Source organism: Manis pentadactyla, chromosome 3, assembly GCF_030020395.1.
Source record: "Manis pentadactyla isolate mManPen7 chromosome 3, mManPen7.hap1, whole genome shotgun sequence".
Classification (NCBI taxonomy): domain Eukaryota; kingdom Metazoa; phylum Chordata; class Mammalia; order Pholidota; family Manidae; genus Manis; species Manis pentadactyla.
Genome location: NC_080021.1, coordinates 132476337 through 132497079, shown reverse-complemented (window position 1 = coordinate 132497079; position 20743 = coordinate 132476337). Strand labels below are relative to the sequence as shown.

The window sequence follows — 20743 nt, the reverse complement described above, 5'->3', positions numbered from 1 at the left end:
CCCCAGCTTCCTGCCCACTTCCCAGCCTTGTTTATGATGCATTTCCCTTTTGTCTTTAGGTTATGTTACGTGGCACAGTTGAGTTTAAGAAAGGGAGATGATCTGGCTGGTCTGGTCATGTCGCATGAGACCCATCCAGGCCTAGAAGTCAGGAGTCCACTGTGAGAGGGCCTTGACGTGTGTTGCTGGCTTTCAAAGTGGAGGGAGCAATGTGGCTAGGAATGTGGGCAGCTTCTAGAAGCTGAGAGCAGCCTCCCAGATGACAGCCAGCAAGGTAAGGGGCCTCAGTCCTGTAGGCATAAGGAACTGGATTCAGACAACAACCCAAGTGAGCCCTGAGATACTAGACAGGAGCACAGCCTTGCTGACACCTTGATTTTAGCTTTGTGAGACCCTGAGCTGAGAGCATGAGCACCGAGCCTGGGCTTCTCATCTGCAGAACTGTAAGCTAATCATTGAGTGCTATTTTAAGCCTCTAAATTTGTGGAAATTTATTTTGCAGTGGTGGAAGTACACTGAATGTAGATGCCTTCTGATTGCTTGAAAATGCAGATGCAAAAATCCAATGCAGAATTTAGCAAATAAGAGCTGACAATGTGTTCAAAAAACAGTAATAAAAAAGGTGTATCTTAGGACTAATAGGATGATTCAGCATTAAAAAAATCCTCATTAGCATATTAGAGGGAAAAATAATCTCAGTGGATGCTCTGAGTGCTTCTGCTAAATTTTGGAATTTTTTGCTGATGAAAAAGCTAGCACGGTGGGCTTAGTTAACTCAATGAAGGGAACTTTTGGAAACCTACAGTGGTTGTTACATTTCGGGTAAAATATCAGAAAGTCAGTAACATGATACAGATGGCCACTGTCAGTGTTCCTGTCCAGCACCATTCAGAAGTCCCTGACAACATGACCATTAGGAGAGCTGACACAAACTGCCAGTATTTGTAGGTTACATAAATGTTGCTCTGGAAAATTCAAGAGAATCAACCCACAAGTATTAAAGCTAAGGTGAGCGTTTGCAAGATTATTGGCTATGAGTTAACATAGAAAGCACCCCCAGCTTCCCGAGCCGTCAGGAGTAACCTATTAGAACAAAACCTGAAACTGTAAAACACCTAGGAATAAGTCTCCTAAGAAATGTGCAAATCCATGAGAAGAAAACCATAAACTTTACCAACAGACCCCAGATGGAGACCCAAATGAATGGAGACAGTGTTATTATCTAGGAAGACTCAGTTTTTTTCAAATATCAGTTCTCTAACAGATAATCTATAAATACAGTGTATTGTTAATCAAACTCCCAAAAGGCTTTTTCATCAAACTCAATGAGCTGATGCTAAAATTCATGCAGAAGAGCAAAATCGAAAAGCAGTCAAGACCATTTTGACAATGGCAGTAAAAGTTGGGAGGTTACCTTACTAGATATCAAAATGTGGTCTGAGGCTCTAGTAATTGGCATTGTGTGGTGTTGCCGTAGGAATAGACAACTGCCATGGGCTGAACTGTGTATCTCCTGCCCAAATTCATTATGTTGGCCTCAGAATGTGACTGCATTTGGAGATAAGGTCTTCAAAGAGATTATTAAGGTTAAATGAGGTCAGGAGGGTGGGCCCTAATGCATTGTGACTGGTGTCCTTATAGGAAGAGGCAATCAGGACACAGCACAGAGGGAAGCCCACATGAGGATACAGGGAGGAGATGGCGTCTACACAGCAAGGAAGGGCCTCCGGAGGAACCAGCCCTGCCAGCACCTTGACCTCGGACTTCTGGGCTCCAGGACTGTGAGAAAATAAATGTCTGTTGTTTAAGCACCCGGGCTGTGGTACCTTGTTGCCAGCGCCAGCAAACCAGCACTTGGCTGAAGGAGAGGATGGAAAGGATTCCAGAAGGGAGCCTCGTCTGTGTGAGCATCGAACTTGATGCCGGTGCAGGATGTTGGGTATCCCCGAGGAAGAAGAGCTCCGCCTCCCTGTTCCCAAACAAGCGTTTCAGATGGAACACTGAGCTGAAATATAAAGAAGTGCACTTTTTATAATCTTGGTCTGGGAAGACTTCTCAGTGAAAACAAACAAACAAAAAGCTATGTGGGATGTTCTTGCATTTTTTATGTGAAATATCATTCCATAGTGACGGTATCTTCGAGTGATTTCTACTCCTGTTTTCCTAAGATGATCTTTCACTTTGAAATCTGATGCAGTGGTTTCCTGTTCTGGAGAAGGAGGCCAGGCTGAGGGGCTGGTCGGGGGTCCGCATGGCGCTGGTAGGAGTGAGCTTTGTTTGAGAAGCAACAAAATCCGCCATGTTCCTGCCAGGTCACATTCATGGCTAGAGTCAGCCCTTCCTCGCCAATCCTCACTTTAAACCACATGTGTCAGGAGTACAGCTGTTATGTTTATTCCAAAACATGAAAGAAAAATGGCTCTTTGGGTAGAGGGGTCCTTTTTCTGCTGAAAGAGCCATTAGTAGGCTCAGTGGGTGTGAACCTGGGTTTTCAAACAAAATTAGTTTTATGTGACACCTTTTTGGCCCTTTGAAGCCCAGTTGTGTGGCCTACGCTGTGGTTACAAGTCAGTCCAAAAACCTCTGGATTCGCGGAGGGCACATCTTTGTGTGCGCACACAGGGGTCCCTGTCAACCCCAGACAGTATCTGGGTACCTGGAGCATTTGGCCTCCTCTGTCTGGGGTCATGGGAAATGGATGCTGCTGCTGTCACCAGAGAGGCTGGGATGGCAGACACATGGATGGAGGAGAGGAGTGGCACTGCTGTCCCGAAGCACAGGCTGCCCGAGATTCCTAGAAGTTTCCAGAAGCTTGGTTCGAGTGTCCCTGCTTGAGGCTGAGCACAGCTCCCTGGGGGGCGAATGTCTGCTCACAGGCATGTCCTTGCCCAGCCTTTTGGAATTCCCAGAGATGGCCTTTGAATTGCTCTCTTGCCTCTGATTTTTTCTTCAGTCTTTTCTTCCAGGAAATTGAGAAGAAAATGTTGTTTCTATTTTTAAGAAAAGAACAGTCTGGGAGAACACCTCTGACCCATGCTGGACTCTCACTGCTCACATGGTAGTGTGGGGAGGTAGCCAGCAAAGCCCTTCTGCCCTGCTGCGGGGGGCTGGCTGGGGGCCCTGGAGCCCTGGTGGCTCCTGACAACCCAGTGTCCTTGGGCCCCAGCCAAGCGCCTCTGAGTCTGTGCTGTGTAGGTCAGCCGTAAGACCCTTCATTTCTCACCCTGCTGGCCCCTTGAAGAGGTGAAGTGCGTAAATGTGAACTTTAAAGCTGAGTGCTAAGTTTTTGGACCTCGAGACATTTTTGAGTCACCCTTTTTGAAGCTGGTCTCTCTGGGCCCGGTTTTTGGGAATCGACATGTTCTGTGCTGTTTCTGAGTCTGGTGAGTTTAATAAGCCCACCATTGATTTTGTTACTGGAAGGAACTGGAGACGTCTCCTGGTGTAGCCGGTGCACTGGCCAGGAGGCATTGTGGAGGGTGGGGGACTTGTCCTCAGAGGCAGGGACAGCAGGTCCTGGGCCCAGTAGACCTCTGGACCTGGAGAACTCCAGGCACATTGGGACATTTCAGGGCTGTGGGGTGACTTTCCTGACATAGATTTGAGACGGGTCCTCGCAGTGTGTCTGATGTGTGCAGTGGCCCAGCTGTAGTTTGGGGCCCCTGAGGGCTGGGGGTGGGCCTGCGACCGGCAGCTTCAGCTCTGCAGGTCGGCTGCTGCACAATGGCAGGCATGAGCCTCACCAGAGCCACCAAGATTTAGTGCTGTGTTGGCTGGGCGTGGAGGAACAAGGCATCCGAGCCACCCCATCTCTTTATTGCCTGGCCTCTGTTCCGAACAGAAGTACTCTCTCATCATTTTTTTCTGAGGAATTAATTTGGACCCAATTAGACAGCAAAGAAAAATGGGCAGAGCCATAAATGTTAAAAAGTGGGAGGAACCCCCACCAAGGCACCTTGTGGACTGCCCGCGTACGAATAAATCAAGGAGCAGACTTGGCCCAGAGCACTGCAGCCCCCAGGGCTGGGCACCAGGTGTGCCTGGTGTTCAGAGGGGATCCCATGCAGTGTATGTAACTGTGGGACTGTTTCTCCTGGAGGTCAGTGTGGTTTGTGGCCCATTGTTTGTACCTTCACATCTATGTGAATATCCACCTTCCCCTCTGTGTAAATAAATGGAACTGAAAAATATGACAGGCAGATCCCCTGAGAGGAAACCTTGGAAAGACTCATGAGCCAGGAAATGCAAGTTCAGATCACCAGGGGGTACCACTTTGCCCTAATCATGGTCACAGAATTTAGAAGTCTGATAATTCCAAGTGCTGGCAAAAACGTGCTGCTGTTGGGAGAGGAGGGAGTTGAGGTTGATACCCCACGTTATTGGGCAACCTGGCCCCATGTGGAACAGTGCTGTGGTGCCTGTCTCTGCAGAGCTCCACTGCAAGGCATGTCCCATAGAGACCCACACACAGGGTAGAAAGATCCCAGTGGGTGCTTGTAGCAGCTCTGTTTGTTATTTGCAAAAACGACCAGCGACCCAGATGCCCACTGAAGGAGAACTCTGGAGAACAGTTGCCATATGTTTGCTGATGGTCAAAGCATGGATGGTGTTCACAACAGAGCTTCAGCAGGAAAAGCCACTTGCTGGACACAAATGGCCTGGAGACATTTAACTGCTTATGGAAAGGTTACATCTCTGCAGAGTGAATCTCCTGTGTTGCTTTAGGATCAATACATATGTGGTGAAAGCGTAAAGCTAGTTATGAGAATACTAAATTAATATAAATCTGGGATTGGGACCACTGGAGAGGGTCTGAGGAAAGGAATAGGGCTTTAACTTGGCTGTGTATTATTTACCCACTTTTTTGGGATACATCTGAAACAGTACATCCTAAATTAAAACGTTTCCGAACCAGAAAAGGAAGTGGACCCCAAAAGCTTTACATGATTGGATGTTAGACGTGGAACTCTGAAAGATTAATTTTCTTCCCACGAATTCTCCTGGTGCTCAGGATGGGAGACTGTCACTTGAAGCCAAACTCCGCCTGGCAGGTCCTGTTCCCCACCCCCCACTCCTCACCTTTGTGGGTCTGCCCTAGGGGCTGTCCAAAGCCGTTCTGCTCCGGGTTCCTGAAGAGCTTGAATTTCCCTGCCATCTCTGAAAAAAGAGGCCGGGCATCCCTCTGAAATCCGGGGAGCCGATTGTGGGCTTATATTTATCTATTCATAGGATCCTCTCCTTCTGGGCTTTTAAATGGTAAGTAATGGGTTCGTGACCCCTGGTGAGAAGAAAGATAACCCCAGCAGGTAATACTATCTCCCTTTCATCCGCTAATCTCCCTGTTGCCGACCACATGCGCCGTCTGGGTCTCTGTGCTTGCCGGATCCCTGCAATTACTCCCTTTTGCCATCTCCCAAAGCTGGAAAACCTGATTTTCTTAAGGAGAAAAGAAACCTCATCCCAGGAACGGAATTTAGTTTGTATTTCCAGAGCAGTGTGAGGTGGTCAGGGATCACTTCTGACCCCTCCGGGCAACCCCCGAGCGGAAATCCAGTCGTGGAGTCTGGAAGAAGGCCTTTGTCGCAGTGCCAGGCCAGCTGCACCCGATCCTGGCCCTCCTGCCCAGTCACAGCGGTGTAGACCATCCGGTGTAGACAGGGGCAGTCCCGCCAGATCTGTCCAGACTCAGTAGGCACCCTGGAAGCGGGGAGGGAGAAGGGTTGGTATGAAGTTTTCATTTGTAAACATCTTACTGTGTGTCTCAAAACATTAAGCTCCTTTACAGAGGAACCGCACTGCCATTATCACACTTAAAACGGTGAATGGTGGTTTCATAACAGAAAATATTCAGTCACGGCTCACATGTCACTGTTTATTTTATGCTTATTTTATTTTTTGAATTGTCCAGGTGACGTTGATAAAAGGCCTAGACATTGCAACTGGTTGATGTGGATACATTAAATGACAATGGATATCAGGAGGAAATGCACCCTGGGGAGGGGCTTTGGGATTGTGTTTCCTGAGGCTCAGCCACAACCCTTCCGAGCCTCCTCGCCCAGGCGTTTGGCCCTGTTCTTTGATGATGACAGCCTACATCACACCCACCCTGGTGCAGGAGGCAAGCAGTGGGGTCACGCTTAGCTCCGGCAGCCCCTCCCCCTGCCACCGGCTATGGTGAAGGGACCTCGAAGCCAGTTTGCAGAGGACAAGTGGCTGTCCTCATGTGACAGCCCTCTCACCTACAGAAAGCACAGTCCTTGAAGGAGGCTGGTCCGTTGCTGCTGGAGAGATAAAGAAAGGGGCCTCCAGAACCATAGACCACCCCCCGAACCACTGTCATCTGAGGTTTTTTTTTTTTAAACTTCTCTGTCTACCTTTGCCGATTCCCTCCTCCCTTGGTTCTTCTCTGGCCAGGGGCAGGCCACCGTGCCATTTGGAAACCCTGCTGTCTCCTGGGGGCTTGTTAACAAATGAGGGAGGGTGCGGCCTTTCAGTGCACATTTTGGGAACAGTGGGAAATGGAGAGAGCACTGGCTTTATTACCTCGGGGCTCCTGAGCAACTGCATAAAGGGGTGGGTTAGTGAGCTTTGCTGGTAACAGAATATGCTGGGTTGGGGCAATAAAATGTTTCCTATATTGTCTCCCCCCAGCAGTTAATCAGCTTCTCAGCATAGGAAGTCAATGAGTTAATTTAGAAAATAGGATTAAAAAAAGTTGGTCCAGAGGCTGTTTGGATTTAATTCAGTGAATGTTCATATCTATCCATATTACATCCTTATATTCATTAAAAAAAAAAAAGGCTCAGAAGTTCTGCCGAATAGGAACATATTCAGTGGACGGTTGGGTCCTGGATGTGCTTGGCAGCCCAGGGCTGTGTTACCTCCAGGTCAGGCTGAAACCCAGGAGAGGGGAGTGTCCGATACCATCGGGTCAGGCCGAAATTGAGGGAAAGCCCTCCCCATGGATACTCTGACAATATGAAAAACTCAGAAAAACAGGGGTGCAGAGGATGTAGAAGGAAGAATTTCTTACCTAGGAGGCCTGCCTTTTTTTTTTTTAAGGTAATCAAGGAGATGAGAGTATAGCTCAGTTAGGTAAGGCGTGCCTGAACGTGGGCACTGGAGGTGGTGCCTGTTTGCCGTGGGACTCCTTGGGGAATGCTGGTGGGGAGGGCCTGGACTGGCTGTGTCCCGTGGGCTGTGCCCTGCCTGTGTTGATCTCGGTCTGTGTCACAGAAGCTGTCACGTGGGGCGGGCAATATCGGATGGTGTTGAATGACGGATGGTGGAACGGGGCTGAGCAGGATGGACAGACAGACAGACAGCCGAGAGACGAAGGCAGCAGACTGCAGCTCGAGTGTCACCGCTCCTCCCAGGAGGCCCCCTTATGAGGACACCACTCTGATTGGATTAGGGCTCACCCAAATGACCTCATTTTAACATAATCACCTCTGAAAAGCCTGCATTTCCAAATACAGTGGCCCTCTGAGGTATACTGGGGGTTAGGGCTTCCACATACGAAGTTTTGGAGGGGCGTCATTTGGCCCATGACAGTTACTAACTAGGCTTTTTTTTTGAGTGACATTCTGCCTGGCCAGCTTTTACTATGATGAATAACTCAATTTTGACCTCCTTAGCCTTGTCGCGAATCTTCTCAGGCAGCGTGAGCTCAAACCTGCAAAGGCTCTGAAGTGAAGAGGGGCCAGAGGACAAAGAAGGCCTTACTTTACACAGCTTTTTAACTTCTGAGTTTTGTTCCATGTACACGTATATATTACCTATTCAGAGAATAAATGAAATTGTCTTTGAGAAAAGGAAGTAGAGTGGTAAGAGGGTCAGTGTCCCATCTCTCAGTTTGTCCTTTGTCCTTGAAGTTTAGAAGGATGTGTCATTCTCCCCACTGCCTGTGTGGCCCAGGATGCTGGGACTTGAGGCTCTAGCCCCAGGTCCCATTTGCTGGTGATGTGAATGAATATATACCACCCAGTACGCGCTCCTTTTTCTGTGTTTGATCAATGACCATGGCCTTTGGGAATGCCTGTCTTTTGGATTCGTTTTTTTAAGAAAGCTGGGGCTTTTTGTAGTGAGCTCTTTGCTGGAGAATTCTGGAAATAGGGTTAGCTTTTAACTTTGGTTTCTGGAGAGTAAGGACTTGCCTCATGTTGTGTACTTCTTAGTAAATGATAGATTGATTTAAGCTGCTAAATGGCGTCACAAAGAGGCTATTTTGCCTCATTTTTCCAAAAGGAAAGTGTCCAGCCAACAGGGTCCTGGCGCTGCAGCTTCTGGGGATGGGCACAGGCCCTGACCTGTCCTCAGGGAAGGCACAGAGGTGGAAGGGGCTGCACACTGAACAGCTGCTCTGTTTGGTAGGTGCTGCGGGGCGGGTCTGTGTGAATCACCATGAGGACCCAGAGGAGAGCATGTGCTGCTGCCAGGTGAGGCCCGAAAGGCTTTGGGGGAGCATGCAGCCCCTGGAGCTGACCACGAAGGGTGAGGCGTCTCACCAGGCGGGCAGGGAGGAGGGTCACGGAGGCATGAAGGAGCTCGTGTCCTCGGACCCAGGCTGGGAGGGGCTGACATGGTCTGCTGAGGCAAGACTCACTCATTCGTACTGTTCCACCGCCCACGCCCCCCACCAGTCTGTAGAATAAGTGAATTCAATGAGTGTGCATGAAGGTTAACTCTGGTACCATTTTTCTAGCAGTAAAGGGATTCCACTGATGGAGGAAGCCAGAGTTGGTACTGGGGCCCTGTGAAGTGCTAAACACTCTGGAAATGTTGTTAAAGGGGGAATCTTAAACAAATGAAGGGGGTTCCCCATCCTTAAAGCCCTTCTTTGTTAGCTTTCTTTTGATGAGAAAAATAACTGATTGTCTTTGGTGATAATAGTACCTTGAGTTATTTATAGCTATTCTCCCTGGGAAGCTCTGGAAGAGTTTGCAAATGCAATCTAATTATAAGTCTTACAAGCTCTCACCGAGGTAGGAGGCAAGGATTGTTATCCTTTTGGCCGCTTGCCCCTCCTGGTTTAGCATAAATCTAAACTTGGGAGATGAAGCTACTTGCCTAAGTAGAATTTAATCTGTCTATAGACGTAACAGGGAAAGCTTGTATCTAACAAACTCCAGCTGTAAGTGATTTGATAACATCATTCGTGGTGGTTCTTCAGAATTATTAGAGACTGAATATTGACTCCCAGGAGTGAATGCCACAGGGTCATCTGCATTACCATGTATGTTTCCTAGAAATCCAGTTATTCGGCACATATAGATGATGATTTTATTTTTATGGGTATCCTTCTTTCTCTCAATGTTGTGGTATTTGACTGACTTCCTTGATCCTTTTCTGGTCACAAATCCCCCCAGTCCCCTAGGGAGCTCATTCCGTGTCTTTCTGTGTCTCATCAGTCAATGCTGGGCACATGGCTTACAGGTGGTCAGGTGCCCTGGGACTTCCTGCTCTCTTCTTTCTTTCAGGAAGTGTAGAACAAACCTTGAGTGTGTGGAGGTGTGTGAGGTTGGAGAGAGAGAGGACAGAGGCTTGGGAGTTGGAGGGGAAATGCTGTGTAAATGGTAAGTTTTCTGAGTCCTTGTATGTTCTACCCACTTGTGCATGATAGTTTGGCTGGGTATCATTCTTGGTTGAATGTCATTCTCTGGGGTGGTTGTTTCACTTTCCCTGTAAATAACAGGGATGGTCTTTTTATGTCCCCCAGGGGTTAGGAGAAGGATAAGGAATGGAAGCCTGCGTACAAGGCCTGCTCTGAGCTTGAATGGGAAAGGGTGTAAGGCCTGGTTAGGCTGCAGTTGGCAGTTTGAATTTCTACTCGTTCATCTATCTGTTTGCAGTCCCACTGTTTTCCCCACTTCCCACTCTCTGGAGGTGAATTTATGAGCCTGAATCTTCTTGCCCTGTGTACACCACCTGGACCCTTTGATGCTGCCATCCTTCAGGTGCATCCCTGTACATCCTTGTGGCTCTGGCTCTTCTGCTGTGTCTGCTGACCTGCTTTCTTCTGTAAATTTGTGGGCTCTCTCATTTCCTATGATCATTCTTTTGTTCTTTATATGGTTTTGAGTTTATTATACCTTATTTTACTTCATTCCTATTATTTTGTGGGGTCTTTTTAAAGGAAAACAAAAACATTTGGTCAATCCCACATGTTTTTCACACCTAGATATAATAATTTGAAAAGCACTACAGTTATCCTTTGCTGTTTTCTGTTGGCTCTTAAAATAAGAAAATCAACCAGTTACTTTCTTAAAGGCATTTGGGATTTCTTTTAAGAGCATTTACAGTTCTACACCTTTATCAACTGGATTGAGCACTCTTCTGGGATTTCTACATAGGCTTCATACTGCCAGATGTTTGCTACTTCTGACTGAGTCAACTTCTTGTCTATTTAAAAAATTGCCATCAACAAAATTAGGGAAGCAACTTGGAGGAAATCTTTAGGCATTTCACTGACAGCGCTGCTGAGATTAGAGTGGAAAGCTGCTTGCACTCTGCTATTTGAACCTGTAATTGGGTGAGCTAACTAGAAAATGCCTTTCAAAGTCAGTGAAAGATAACGAAACAATGCATCCACATGTTAAATGCTGTATTAGGCGAAGGTCCCTTAGGGAGGGTCACCTGATAGGAGCCCACTTGTCTTTTTGGCAAAGGCATCCTTTCAGTTTTGATTTCTTTAGAAATGGGGTGCAAACGGAAAGAAACTTGTGAAGCAGACGAAGCTCATATGTGTCTATTTTCTTAGTCATTTATACTTTCATCTCCCACACCTCATTTTAACACGTTTTTTCCATTGTATTGAGTCTTCTAGAAGTGAGCTTAGTTTTCCAGAAAGAGCTCCTTTCACACTAATATTTCCTTATAAATGTTACATATGTAGACAGTGTTTAATTGAATGATTTAATACTCTGACAGGTAAAGTGCAGATGGAAGCAGATGTGTCTGAGTGCTGGTGAGCATGTGCCCCTCTCCCGCCACGCCCCAGGGCAGCTGGGAGACGTGGGGACTCACTGTGGTTGCTCAGGCTGTGTTATGGGGCCACATGGCTAACCAGAGCAGTTAGTGGAGTTGAAGTTGTTTGAGAGCCATTTGCTGGAATAATGCTGCTCTGGCTCAGACTGAGTTTCCCACCGTGGGAGTAGATGTGAAGGGTCTTCTTCCTTCCCTGAGTGTGATCCTGAACTCGATGGCTCCTGTGGGCCCTTCTGGGAGCCCTCGCAGGTGGCTGCTGTCACTTCCCCATGTCCTGACTTGATTTTCTAGGACAGACACCAAATTAAGTCTGTTGAAACAAAAGATGCACAACTCCTCCAGCCAGTTCAGCAGACCACCAGATGGGAAAGCCTTTAATGGAGTTACTCTCTTAGATGCTCTCCTTTTACAATTTATCTCCGAGAAGTGAAAGTTAATTTGTCAAAGGTAATTTACAGCCTGAATTTCCAGGGAGGAAAAGTTTCCCTGAAGGCATCTCTTTATGGAAGAATCTGGGTATAGAATGAGGCATTGGACTCTGGGATTCAGCTGCTGGGCGCTGGATAAATTACAGTGCTGTCAACGCAGCAGTATATATGGCTGGGCCGGGTACACTGTGTCACGGTGGAGGAGCTATGTGCATCTGCCCTGGGGAAAATGCACTTCAGATGTCCATGGGACTGCAGCAAAGAGGCCCTGTGTGCCGTGTTCCCCTCGGTGGCATTTTGGTGCTCTTGCCGGAGCTCATCCCATGGTTGACCAGGGCGGTGAGGGCCAGATACACAGCAGCAGTGCTAGGTGAGGCCCTGTGGAGGTCTGGCACATGGAAATGATGGGATGGGGACAGCATAGGGAGGAGGTAAAGACCAACCTTTACGCTGTTTCATCCAGGGGCAGGAAGCAGACCCACAGGGCCAGGAAGCACTGGTGGGCTGGTGGAGGGCAGGCCTCAGCCTCTTGCTGCTGCAGGTGGAGGAAGACATGATGATAGCGATAATGTCTCCATGAGCTTCAGGGATGTCAGGCTGTACTCAGGATCCCTGCAGATAAGAAGTGTGAGTCATCCCACGCCAAGAGGATGCTGGGCCCTGGGACCTGCAGGGCAAGTTCTTTGGTTTAAGAGCACAGTGCTTTTTATTTCTGTCGGTGTGAGCAGGACCTGTGTCCAGAGCCCCTCTGTCCCCCAGTGTGTGTTGTACTTTGGCTGCAAGCCACACCTTCCTAATTTACCCAGAGGAGCTGCTGAAGGAGATCTCCCGCTGTATGTTTTTACGTTTCTAGCCCAGCTTTCCGGGCTGCCTCGTAAAATGCCTGGCCTGTGTGTGGCAGCCCACAGTGTTGCCCATTGAGCAGTGTGTGGTGTAGAGGACGTGGGAGTCCTGTCTGAGCAGGAGCTGGGACAGGCTGAATGAAAGAAAGGTTCACTTAGTAGTGACCTTACATGACAAGAGTAGAATGCATTCAGCCACGTGTGAACACTGCCTGATGCCTCCTTCAGGCCGAGCAATTTGGAAATCTCAGGGGTCAGTGACATCTGTCCAGAAAGACTAGCCACTTCCCTTGGGTAGTGCAGTTATTTGGAATTGAAATGATTAGATGGATCAAAGGGTGAACAGCAGCACCTGGGTGGTAGCTCCAGGTGCGTTTATATGAGGGACCCAGGTCACAACACTTGCCACATGCCACAGAGTTTGTTTATCTGGACCAAAGCGGGGGTATCTTTCATGCTGTTTTCCAGAAGGCATACAAATAAAAACAAAAAGTGAAACAAAAGACCCAGATGAGGTTGAACAATGCAAACTTCTTTCTTTCTTGGTGGAGAAAATGTGATTCCTCTATAGATCTGTGTAATAAAACACTCCACAACTTAGAGGCTAACAATGATAACCTATTGTTATGCCACCCATTTGTATCGGTTAATGGCTACCTGCGTGGGGTCTCCAGGGTGGCTGTGGTGAGATGTTTCATCTGAAGGCCGGACCAGACCATTTGTCTGAGATGGCACACTGGATGTGGCTGGGGGTTGATGCCAATTGTTGGCTTGGAGCTCAGGGGTCCCCTTGGCCTGAGAACCCACATGTGGCCTCTTCGTGGGTTGGCCTTCTCATGGCATCATGGCTGGGTTCCAAGACTCACTCAAGAGTGAGTGTCCTAAGGGCAAAAAGTGGAATTTGCCCAGCTATGGGCTTCATTCAGAACTGGCACAGAGTCACTTCCTGTATGTTCTGTGGGTCAAAGCAATCCCAGTGCCTACGCTGATTCTGGAGGGTGGGGAAGTAGACCCCAGCTCTGGACAGGGAGTATCAGGGTCACTTTGCATAAGAGCATGTAAAACGTTGCAGCCGTGTTTGGAAAATATAACCTGTCACAAGACTTTAAAATCAAAATTGGATATAAAGTCCCTTTAAAATTGGCATGTACACATTTGTATGTATTTCAGCACATGAACACATCCTAATCTGCAGGTTGATTCATTCATTCATTCAACATTTATGTGGTACAAGCTGTGTATGCATCATGGCCAACAAATGGTGAGATGGAAGAACGGTTGAGTAAAAGATGGATGATGGCTTAGATAAGGACAAACACAGAGTGGCACATATATATATATGTCTGTGTGTGTGTATATCAGACAGCTGTTCTCCATGTGGGGGGAGCCTAGTGTGTCAGCTGAGCAATGAGGCTCTCCCGAGTGGAGTGCCGCATGGCAGAGTTTTGGGCACACAGGGCAGGCTGCCTCAAGTTCTACTTTCTCACCACTGGAGAAGAGGCAAGTTCTACTTTCTCACCACTGGAGAAGAGGCGAGCTCTCGCCTGCGGGCCATGCTAAATAAAGTAACCAGGGGTTTCTGTGGCTGGGAGAGTCCCTGGACCTGGATGTTTGTGGCTCCCTCTGGAAGGTGCTGCTTTAAAGAGTGATGTGAGCTGTAGGCCAGTACTATTTTTGATGTTGGTTTTAACTTCTTTGCTATTGTATTTTTACTTAATATGAACTCTGCTAATAGCATCCTGGAAACTAGAGTAGGCTAATGCCTGGAGTTTTCTTGCTCCTGGGAGTGTCATTAGAATAAATATTTCCCCTAAGTATATAGAAATATTATACACACTTGCTCAGACTCTCCTTAAAATCAGTTCCAAATCTGTGGCTCAGGGCCATGTGCAGGCTGCATGAAATAATGCACTCCAGATTTGTTGAAATATGAGAGCTTTTTTTCTTTTGACGTCTGCACTTTCAGCATTTAGTATTTTATTCAATGTTGAAAAATCACTTTTGATCTTGAGTTGCTTTCAACATCACAAGTATAGATTGTTTTGTGTAACCTCCACCAAAATCAGGATACAGAACAGTTCCAGCAGACCCCAAGACTTCCTTGTGCTGCCGCTTTATAGTTGCCCTTCCCCCTGTAAACCTTGGCAGCCCCTGATCTTTTCTCTGTCCTTATTTTGTCTTTCCAAGAATGTCACATGGTGTAAATCATGAAATGCTGACTAACCTGATCAACATAGTACCTATGTGATTTGCCCATGTTTTGAGGTGTCTGCAGTTCATCCCTTTTTATGGCTGAGCAGCAGTCCACTGTGCACATGAACCACAATTTCCTGTCCACCAGTCCATGGGCATCTGGGTTGTTTCTGGTTTCTGATGATTACAAATAGATGTGTTTTGCTAGTCATCTATTAGTTTTTGTGAGAATATGTTTTCATTTCTCTACTGCAAATACCTAGCAGTGTGTCACAATAGAGTGTATGTTCACTTTTATAAGCAACTGCTAGCCTGTTTTCCAGAGCGGTGCTGCCATTTTGCATCCCCCAGCACTGGAGAAGGGTTCCAGCTCACCGTGTTTGTCCTTCATTTCTGGTCATCCACGTTCCCCTCCCGCTGTGTAACCTACCTCTTTCAGTGGTTCTTTCACTGCCCGTCTGCTGGTGGCCAAGCGCGTTAGCTTTCCTTTACTTGAAAATGTCACCTTCATCCCGTAAGAATGTTTCTGCTGGGTGGGTGTGGAATTCTGGGTTGATTGTTTGTTTCTTTGAGCACTTTAATATTCTGCCCCACATCCTTTTGACCTCCATTATTTTTCATGAGAAATTTGCAGCCCTTAAAATAGTTTTTCCTAGAGAGACGGGAAGATGGTGGCGTGAGTAGAGCAGCGGAAATCTCCTCCCAAAACAACATATATCTATGAAAATATAACAAAGACAACCCTTCCTAGAATAAAGACCAGAGGACACAGGACAATATCCAGACCACATCCGCACCTGAGAGAACCCAGCGCCTCGCCAAGGGGGTAAGATACAAGCCCCGGCCCTGCGGGAGCCGAGCGCCCCTCCCCCCAGCTCCCGGCGGGAGAAGAGCAGGCAGAGCGGGAGGGAGACGGAGCACAGGGCTGCCGAACACCCAGCCCCAGCCATCCGGGCCAGAGTGCAGGGCCCTCGATACTAGGAAAACAGGGCAGCAAGAACAGTGAGCAGGCACTGGAGGCCGGGTGCCGGAGGACATAAGAAAAGCGCGCAATCATTTTTTTTTGCTTTTCTGCTGTTCTGTTTTGGCGAGCGCTTTTTGGAAGTCTTAAAGGGATAGGGACCCCAATACTAGGGAAACAGGGCAGAAAGACTGGTGAGCAGAGGCCTGAGGCTGGCGCCAGAGAATAAAGAAAAAAGAGCGGCCACCCTTTTTTTTTTTTTAATTTAAAATTTTGTTTTTCTTTTTTTCTTTGCGGTTGTTGTTTTGTTTTGGCAGGTGCTTTTTGGAAGTCTTAAAGGGACAGGGCGGGACACTTAATCCAGAGGTAGGGAATCCGGGATCTCTGGGCACCCTAACCCCTGGGCTGCAGGGAGCAGGGAGGCCCCTTACGGAGATAAATAGCCTCCCAGCAGCTCCTGCTCCAATGCAACTCCACCATTTTGGAGTAGCTGCCCGAGCCAGGCAACGCCCACAGCAACAGCGAAGATTAACTCCATAGCAGCCGGGCAGGAAGCAGAAACCCTGTCTGCGCGCAGCTGCGCAGCACAAGCCACTAGAGGTCGCTGTTCTCCCAGGAGAGGAGGGCCACAAACCAACAAGAAAGGAAGTCCTTCCAGCCGTCACTCGTCCCAGCTCTGCAAACTATTCCTATCACCATGAAAAGGCAAAGCTACAGGCAGACAAAGATCACAGAGACAACACCAGAGAAGGAGACAGACCTAACCAGTCTTCCTGAAAAAGAATTCAAAATAAGAATCATAAACATGCTGACAGAGATGCAGAGAAATACGCAAGAGAAATGGGATGAAGTCCGGAGGGAGATCACAGATGCCAGAAAGGAGATCGCAGAAATGAAACAAACTCTGGAAGGGTTTATAAGCAGAATGGATAGGATGCAAGAGGCCATTGATGGAATTGAAACCAGAGAACAGGAACGCATAGAAGCTGACATAGAGAGAGACAAAAGGATCTCCAGGAATGAAACAATATTAAGAGAACTGTGTGACCAATCCAAAAGGAACAATATCCGTATTATAGGGGTCCCAGAAGAAGAAGAGAGAGGAAAAGAGATGGAAAGTATCTTAGAAGAAATAATTGCTGAAAACTTCCCCACACTGGGGGAGGAAGTAATCGAACAGACCACGGAAATACACAGAACCCCCAACAGAAAGGATCCAAGGAGGACAACACCAAGACACATAATAATTAAAATGGCAAAGATCAAGGACAAGGAAAGAGTGTTAAAGGCAGCTAGAGAGAAAAAGGTCACCTATAAAGGGAAACCCATCAGGCTAACATCAGATTTCTCAACAGAAACCCTACAGGCCAGAAGAGAATGGCATGATATATTTAATACAATGAAACAGAAGGGCCTTGAACCAAGGATACTGTATCCAGCACGACTATCATTCAAATGTGACGGTGGGATTAAACAATTCCCAGACAAACAAAAGCTGAGGGAATTTGCTTCCCACAAACCACCTCTACACAACATCTTACAGGGACTGCTCTAGATGGGAGCACTCCTAGAAAGAGCACAGCACAAAACACCCAACATATGAAGAATCGAGGAGGAGGAACAAGAAGGGAGAGAAGAAAACAATCTCCAAACAGTGTATATAACAGCTCAATAAGCGAGCTAAGTTAGGCAGTAAGATACTAAAGAGGCTAACCTTGAACCTTTGGTAACCACGAATTTAAAGCCTGCAATGGCAATAAGTACATATCTTTCAATAGCCACCCTAAATGTTAATGGGTTGAATGCAACAATCAAAAGACACAGAGTAACAGAATGGATAAAAAAGCAAGACCCATCTATATGCTGCTTACAAGAAACTCACCTCAAACCCAAAGACATGTACAGACTAAAAGTCAAGGGATGGAAAAACATATTTCAAGCAAACAACAGTGAGAAGAAAGCAGGGGTTGCAGTACTAATATCAGACAAAATAGACTTCAAAACAAAGAAAGTAACAAGAGATAAAGAAGGACACTACATAATGATAAAGGGCTCAGTCAAACAAGAGGATATAACCATTCTAAATATATATGCACCCAACACAGGAGCACCAGCATATGTGAAACAAATACTAACAGAACTAAAGGGGGATATAGACTGCAATGCATTCATTCTAGGAGACTTCAACACACCACTCACCCCAAAGGATAGATCCACTGGGCAGAAAATAAGTAAGGACACGGAAGCACTGAACAACACAGTAGAGCAGATGGACCTAATAGACATCTATAGAACTCTACATCCAAAAGCAGCGGGATATACATTCTTCTCAAGTGCACATGGAACATTCTCCAGAATAGACCACATAGTAGGCCACAAAAAGAGCCTCAGAAAGTTCCAAAAGATTGAAATCCTACCAACCAACTTTTCAGACCACAAAGGCATAAAACTTGAAATTATCTGTACAAAGAAAGCAAAGAGGCTCACAAACACATGGAGGCTTAACAACACGCTCCTAAATAATCAATGGATCAATGACCAAATCAAAATGGAGATCCAGCAATATATGGAAACAAATGACAACAACAACACTAAGCCCCAACTTCTGTGGGACACAGCAAAAGCAGTCTTAAGAGGAAAGTATATAGCAATCAAAGCATATTTAAAAAAGGAAGAGCAATCCCAAATGAATGGTCTAATGTCACAATTATCGAAATTGGAAAAAGAAGAACAGATGAGGCCTAAGGTCAGCAGAAGGAGGGACATAATAAAGATCAGAGAAGAAATAAATAAAATTGAGAAGAATAAAACAATAGCAAAAATCAATGAAACCAAGAGCTGGTTCTTCGAGAAAATAAACAAAATAGATAAGCCTCTAGCCAGACTTATTAAGAAGAAAAGAGAGTCAACACAAATCAACAGTATCGGAAACGAGAAAGGAAAAATCACGACGGACCCCACGGAAATGTAAAGAATTATTGGAGAATACTATGAAAACCTATATGCTAACAAGCTGGGAAACCTAGGAGAAATGGACAACTTCCTAGAAAAATACAACCTTCCAAGATTGACCCAGGAAGAAACAGAAAATCTAAACAGACCAATTACCAGCAACGAAATTGAAGCAGTAATCAAAAAACTACCAAAGAACAAAACCCCCGGGCCAGATGGATTTACCTTGGAATTTTATCAGACATACAGGGAAGACATAATACCCATTCTCCTTAGAGTTTTCCAAAAAATAGAGGAGGAGGGGATACTCCCAAACTCATTCTATGAAGCTAACATCACCCTAACACCAAAACCAGGCAAAGACCCCACCAAAAAAGAAAACTACAGACCAATATCCCTGATGAACGTAGATGCAAAAATACTCAACAAAATATTAGCAAACCGAATTCAAAAATACATCAAAAGGATCATACACCATGACCAAGTGGGATTCATCCCAGGGATGCAAGGATGGTACAACATTCGAAAGTCCATCAACATCATCCACCACATCAACAAAAAGAAAGACAAAAACCACATGATCATCTCCATAGATGCTGAAAAAGCATTTGACAAAGTTCAACATCCATTCATGTTAAAAACTCTCAGCAAAATGGGAATAGAGGGCAAGTACCTCAACATAATAAAGGCCATCTATGATAAACCCACAGCCAACATTATATTGAATAGCGAGAAGCTGAAAGCATTTCCTCTGAGATCGGGAACTAGACAGGGATGCCCACTCTCTCCACTGTTATTTAACATAGTACTGGAGGTCCTAGCCACGGCAATCAGACAAAATAAAGAAATACAAGGAATCCAGATTGGTAAAGAAGAAGTTAAACTGTCACTATTTGCAGATGACATGTTACTGTACATAAAAAACCCTAAAGACTCCACCCCAAAACTACTAGAACTGATATCGGAATACAGCAAACTTGCAGGATACAAAATCAACACACAGAAATCTGTGGCTTTCCTATATACTAACAATGAACCAACAGAAAGAGAAATCAGGAAAACAACTCCATTCACAATTGCATCAAAAAAAATAAAATACGTAGGAATAAACCTAACCAAAGAAGTGAAAGACTTATACTCTGAAAACTACAAGTCACTCTTAAGAGAAATTAAAGGGGACACTAACAGATGGAAACTCATCCCATGCTCTTGGCTAGGAAGAATTAACATTGTCAAAATGGCCATCCTGCCCAAAGCAATATACAGATTTTATGCAATCCCTATGAAACTACCAGCAACATTCTTCAATGAACTGGAACAAATAATTCAAAAATTCATATGGAACCACCAAAGACCCCGAATAGCCAAAGCAATCCTGAGAAAGAAGAATAAAGTAGGGGGGATCTCACTCCCCAACTTCAAGCTCTACTATAAAGCCATAGTAATCAAGACAATTTGGTACTGGCACAAGAGCAGAGCCACAGACCAATGGAACAGACTAGAGAACCCAGACATTAACCCAGACATATATGGTCAATTAATATTTGATAAAGGAGCCATGGACATACAATGGCGAAATGACAGTCTCTTCAACAGGTGGTGCTGGCAAAACTGGACAGCTACATGTAGGAGAATGAAACTGGACCATTGTCTAACCCCATATACAAAAGTAAACTCAAAATGGATCAAAGACCTGAATGTAAGCCATGAAACCATTAAACTCTTGGAAGAAAACATAGGCAAAAACCTCTTAGACATAAACATGAGTGACCTCTTCTTGAACATATCTCCCTGGGCAAGGGAAACAAAAGCAAAAATGAACAAGTGGGACTATATCAAGCTGAAAACCTTCTGTACAGCAAAGGACACCATGAATAGAACAAAAAGGTATCCTACAGTATGGGAGAATATATTCATAAATGACAGATCCGATAAAGGGTTGACATCTAAAATATATAAAGAGCTCACGCACCTCAACAAACAAAAAGAAAATAATCCAATTAAAAAATGGGCAGAGGATTTGAGCAGACACCTCTCCAAAGAAATTCAGATGGCCAACAGGCACATGAAAAGATGCTCCACATCACTTGTCATCAGAGAAATGCAAATTAAAACTACAATGAGATATCACCTCACACCAGTAAGGTTGGCTACCATCCAAAAGACAAACAACAACAAATGTTAGCAAGGTTGTGGAGAAAGAGGATCCCTCCTATACTGCTGGTGGGAATGTAAGTTAGTTCAACCATTGTGGAAAGCAGTATGGAGGTACATCAAAATGCTCAAAACAGACTTACCATTTGACCCAGGAATTCCACTCCTAGGAATTTACCCTAAGAATGCAGCAATCAAGTTTCAGAAAGACAGATGCACCCCTATGT

At 45.9% G+C, this 20743-nt stretch overlaps 1 protein-coding gene across 2 annotated transcripts in view; it reads left to right on the top strand.

Moving 5' to 3' along the window:
* Window positions 1-20743, top strand: part of ROR2 (receptor tyrosine kinase like orphan receptor 2) — a 216905-nt gene that overhangs the window by 50910 nt on the left and 145252 nt on the right. The window lies entirely within an intron of this gene.